Consider the following 6,000-nt stretch of genomic DNA (forward strand, 5'->3'; position numbering starts at 1 on the left):
CAGGCATTTAAATCCATAGTTTGCCGGTCGAGCCCTTTAAAACATCCATCCATCCATTTTCTTTTATCTAGGGTCGGGTCAAAAAAAAAAAACAAGACTCAAACTCAAACACCTTCTAACCCGGACATGGGCAAACTAAGGCCCGGGGGCCATGTACGGCCCGTTAGGCTTTATAATACGGCCCGCCGAACTTGTCCAAATAATATCATTAAATAAAATGTTATCAGAAACCTCATTAATTTGCCTTTTCCCTGTATTTCTACCTGTAAAAGGCCAAATCCTTTCACGTAATGGCTTTTACATGTCATTTATATTAGTTCAAACAAACACTCCATCCATCTGTTCCTGGCCCGGCCCCTCTGGCAAATTTTAGAACCCATTGTGGCCCGCGAGTAAAATTGTTTGCCCACCCCTGTTCTAACCGCTTCATCCGGGGCCGCGTCGGGGGGGGGGGGGGGCAGCAGCAGCCCAAGCAGGGAAGCCCAGACTTCCCTCATGAACACGACCTGAGGTACTTGAACTCCTCCACTTGGGGCAGGATTTAAATGCAGTCGTGTGTCTATTTGTTCATAGAAAACTATTATAGAAAGCAGGAAAATAAATCACTTCTTTAGTTTCTATATTATTCTCTTAATAAGTTTATTGTTTCTCTTCAACATTTAGAGAATTAAAGAAACAAAGCAAACATCTGCATATATCAGGCAGAAATGATATTTATGTTATAAACATGTTACTAACATCGTTTACGCCTCCACACAACAGAGGAGGTGGGGATGGCAGCACCTGGTGCTTCACATTTTCTAGTTACAGTAACAGGTTGTGTTTTTCAGAGGGAAGGGTTCCGATCCAAATCAAGAGTACAATGATGTCGGATGCTGCACAAGGGTGGTACAGTGGGTAGCGCTGTCACCTCACAGCAACAAGGTTCCAAGTTTGATTGCTATCGGTGCAGAGTTTGTGTGTGTTCTCATGTCTGTGTGGGTTCTCTCCGGGTTCTCTCTGGGTTCTCTGTGCGTGAGTGTTTGTCTGTGTCTGTGTGGCTCCAGCTGTCGACAGACGGACGGATGCTGCACAAAATGAAAAGGGACATTTGTTAATTTGGACAGTATAGTGAATCACATTGAAAGACACTTATTTTGTCTGGACACCACACAGAGAGGAGGACAAGCCCTGGGTGACGGTTAGAATCCGCGTCTCCCTGCATCTGCAGTCGGTTCTTAGCTCTCGTGCAGCGGCAGCTTTAGCCACCTCGCCGTCATTAGCATAGCGTGGGCGGCGCGGCTAATGGAGCGGCCGGTTGGCAGCGAGAGGAATCGCTCGTCTTTCATGCTCTGTGCTTGGACAGTGTCCACCGGCTCTCTGTGATGGGACGATGTCAAACTGAGCCTCGTCGCTCACGAGCTGCTGGTTGCAGAACAACCGTAAGGAATCTGTGTTTAAGTGACATCAAAGCGTCTTCTTCACACACACACAATTATTTAATTGATATCACCACATCCACCCAGGACCAACACGCCCAGCTTCTCCACCTGAAATATGTCTGAGACCCCCCCCCCCCCCCCAGAACGCTGAGGCACACTCTGTGCAAACTGTGAAACCATTCAGCCAGTGGCCCAGGGTGGTGTTGGGTTAGCGGTGTGGACACGTAGTTATGGAACAAGGACACTGGTGCATTGTGAGGACATTCTGAGGCCCATTGTGGTTCCATCCATCTCCTCGCGTGGCTGATCAATAATGAAAACAGAATTCCTGGAAGCTGATGCGGGACCTGAGTCCTGACTGGACAGGTCACCATTGTCCTCTGGACTCTCCGTGGGACAACATGTTCCGTGTCCTGCAAATATCCAGTCTCTTCACACAGTCATTGAAGAGGAGTGGCCCGGCATTCAACGGGCCACAGGTGACAACAGGTGATAACCCGATCAATAGGCGATAACCCGATCAATAGGTGATAACCGATCAATAGGCGATAACCTGATCAATAGTTGATAACCAGATCAATAGGTGATAACCCGATCAATAGTCGAGAGGTGAGAGATTCTGGACTTTCTTTAGACGTTCTCTCCTGAATTGATCTGATAAAACGTATCGGTATGTTTTGTATTTCATGTTCGATATTATTGATTAATTCTTCCATTTTCTTGTAAATGAGACGACCTAATCGTCCCGTCTTTAGCACCGAATCCGAATCCGGGTCACGGGTTGATGCTCGAGCCGACCCCCTTCGGCCCTGATATTGATCTAGCTTAGCCACTTCTAGCTTCTTTTAAACCCATGTGTGGCAGAGTGCATTTGGAAACTTTAAAATTCAATGGATGTGATTGGAAGTTTATTTTACTCCTTTCAGTTCAATATATTGATTAATATATATTGATGAATCTAACGGTGTGTGTCTAGAGCTAAACATGGAATGAAAGAATAAAGAACTGCACTTGGTTCCTGAGCTGATGACGTCATTGTCTTTTTATCGACAGCTAACTATTGACAGCTGTGCAGCAACAGATTTGGCCGGCACAAACGAGCTCCATGTCCCGGGTCCGGGTCCGGGTCTCCACCCAGGGGGGGTCCCGGCCCGCAGCAGCTCTCTCTCTCTCTCTCTCTCTCTCTCTCTGCAGACCCGGACGTCGGCTCTGGGCTCCGGTCCCGCGTGGCCGTGTAGGACCTCCCCCACGCGGTTCCACCCACTCGACAACGCGAGCACGACCAGTCCGTTCACCGGATCTGCTGTTCGGTTCGAGCTCTGCTCTCCCCCCGCCCGCGCCTCTCCACGGACCGGACCGGCGTTTTCTGCCGCGCTCTCGGATTAATTCGGAACCCGGTTCGTCCTCCCTCGGGGCGGCCGAAGACTCCGTGACTGCACTAACTCTCAGAGGGCGCCAGGACGCAGGGACGGCCCGCCCCGGCCCGGCCCGCCCCGCCAGGCATTTCTCACCGCCTGCTGGGAAATGGACGAACCCGTCTGAGCCGGAGAACCCCGCGACGAGGCTCCGCGCGTGGAGGTAACGTGTACTCCGTTACTGACCGGGGGGACGGAGACTTTCCGTGGACTGGTGGCCGAAAGTCCGGAAGCGTCGCGTCGAGTGTCTGCGGGTCCGGACGTGCTCGTGGACGTGCTCGTGGACGTGCTCGTGGACTGCGTCGTGTCCCCGGTTGTCCGCACTGCTTGGCATCCGGGTAACGCTCGTTACCGTTTCGTTACCGGGACTGCTCGGCGTGTTTTATACAGGGGTTCGTGCTCGTGGACCTTTTTAGTGTTTTATTTGCGTGTGAAAGTCCTCGGGCGTTGGTGTCCCCCCGGTCCCGTCCCGTCCCGGTCCCGGTCCCGTCCCGGTTTCCTCCTCCTCTGCAGTCAACACGGTGTCCTTCCAACACTGCGGAGGCGCAGCGCAGACGTGTCCTCACCGTGCGTTATTACACCGTGCGTTATTACACCGTTATTACACCAGAGCTGCACTAAATCAAAGGCAGAACTTTGAGATCCGTGTTTCTGTGTTATTGATTACCCTGCAGCAGCTGATCAAGTTGTCCTGTCAGTTTAATCTTTGTCTTGATTTGGACCGTGTATTGTGGTTCTGGTTCTGCCCCTCCCGGGCCCCACGCTGCAGTGGTTCCGACGGGCCCGCTTTGCTTCATGGTCTCATGTTGTCTGTGGTTCTGGTTCTGCCCCCCCCGGGCCCCACGCTGCAGTGGTTCTGACGGGCCCGCTTTGCCTCATGGTCTCATGTTGTCTGTGGTTCTGGTTCTGCCCCCCCGGGCCCCACGCTGCAGTGGTTCCGACGGGCCCGCTTTGCTTCATGGTCTCATGTTGTCTGTGGTTCTGGTTCTGCCCCTCCCGGGCCCCACGCTGCAGTGGTTCCGACGGGCCCGCTTTGCCTCATGGTCTCATGTTGTCTGTGGTTCTGGTTCTGCCCCCCCCGGGCCCCACGCTGCAGTGGTTCCGACGGGCCCGCTTTGCCTCATGGTCTCATGTTGTCTGTGGTTCTGGTTCTGACGGTGTATCGTTGTTGAATGCAGCGCCTCTGCATGATGGAGACGAGCATGATGTTTGAGTGATGCTTCTTCAAATCTCACCATTAATCCAACTCCAGCTGGATTTATTGATGGGAGGCCTCCGTGTCTCCCACGGCAACGTGTGTCTGAATGTTACCATCAACACACGCACGCACACACACACACACACACACACACACACGGACATTAGCCTCTCCCCAACAGTGCAGGGTTCTACTTTAGGGTTCTTCAGAGGGCATGATCAGTGTTCCGGTCCAATACCTACAGAGACTGACCCGACCTACAGAACCAACTGAAGGTCGTGGAGTTTTCCTTGTCGTTCAGTGGAAGCCCCTTTGCAGACAGAGCCGTGCATGTGAACCAGAACCAGAACCAGCAGCGCTTGCATAAGTCCACATCCAGTGTGAATGGCTCAGCCTTATATTTTAGACTCAGCCGTAGAGGCTCTAATAGAGCATCATGCTTGACTAAGACCGCACCCTATTTGTAGCGTGAACCTTTAATGGACCTGCGCCCGGTCTGCGTTAGGTCGTCAAGCCGTGGCTGACCTGAGCCCAAACGGCGGTTCAGATTAACTCCACACCCCGGCTGCAGCTTTCAGAGATCCATGCAACCATTGGCTTTAGTATTTTCATAAATAATGAAGCGTGCAGGCTTTTATCGTAGTTTCACGATGACGGAACCGAGTCCGATTCAGTGCTTTATGATGCAGCATCGGCGATGTGGCTGCTGGGCGGCGACAGAGCAACCTGTACGCATTTACCTCAGACGTTCAGCTTCCTTTTAATTAGATCCCGTTTTGATTGGTGCTCTAGTTTAAATTATTTTACAATGTTTGGCCTTCGTTTGGAGAATGACCGGGCTGCACTTTATTCTCTGCGCTAGGGAACCTGTGTGCTCTCTTACGCCCCCGTTGGTGAGGCAGAGAACTGTCTCGTCACTGGCCTATCAGAGTTGTGGCTTCACTCTGCTCTTTAGGAATTGTTGGAGGCGCTGTGCGATGAACTGGCGGCTTGTCCAGGGTGTACCCCGCCTCTCGCCACCCGGTAACGGACAAAGCGCTCAGGATGATGAATGAATGAATGAGTCGGATGTCTCAGCACCACGACTGATGGTTGGAGCCACACTGTGAGAATACCGCCCCCGCCCCCCGACGCATGCACGCTAACCCAAACCGGTAATTAAAGTTATGCACAAGCGCAAATATGTACGGTAGATGAATATTCAGAGGCTGCAGTATAAATGTAGACGTGTCGGACTAAATTAGGTCATCCTCCTGCAGCATACAGCACCTGATAAAGAGAGGGATGCTCCAGGGGTGTGTATCGGGGAGCCGGGAGCTTTCACCAAGGCGGCTGCCAGAGCTGAGACACGAGGTTTGTGATGACATCACTGTCGAGATGGAATAATGCAGCCATTCAGCACAGCCGAAGCACATTCTACCGCCTCAGGCGTTAAAACACGATCGGAGCCGTGCCCCCGGAGAGGGGGGGGACACCATCACAACCTGTGATTCTACCGTGTGCAGACAGAAAGCTGCCGGTTCGGTTCTGTCCCATCATGTGGCGACGTTTCCTTTCCGTTTCATCAGAAACCAACGACCAGGGAGGCTCGTGACCACGAGCGTGTCCATAGCCAGTTTCACAGCTTTCATGTGACTTTGAGTCACACTGTGGGCGTTTTCAAAAGAAGCAGCTGCATCTCAGTTAGAACGGGCCATCGGTGCACCGAAGATTGAACGGGCCCGTCTCTGTGCGGGACGTCCCGGAGCACTGAGACCCAAATGTCTCCTGATTGGGTGTGGCGTCGGAAATCTTCCCGAGACCGTTCAAAAAGCTGAATCGAAGCAGCCGAAGAAGTTGCAGCTTTTAAGGTTAGTTGGAACACGAAGGCAAAAACAAATGGTGCAAAAGCCAGGCGTCTTCTCTGCAGCGCTAGCACACAACTCATAGCCTCCTCGGCGGAGGTAAAGGTCTCGTAAGAAAAATA

This window comes from Brachionichthys hirsutus, chromosome 8 (genome assembly GCF_040956055.1).
Source record: "Brachionichthys hirsutus isolate HB-005 chromosome 8, CSIRO-AGI_Bhir_v1, whole genome shotgun sequence".
Classification (NCBI taxonomy): domain Eukaryota; kingdom Metazoa; phylum Chordata; class Actinopteri; order Lophiiformes; family Brachionichthyidae; genus Brachionichthys; species Brachionichthys hirsutus.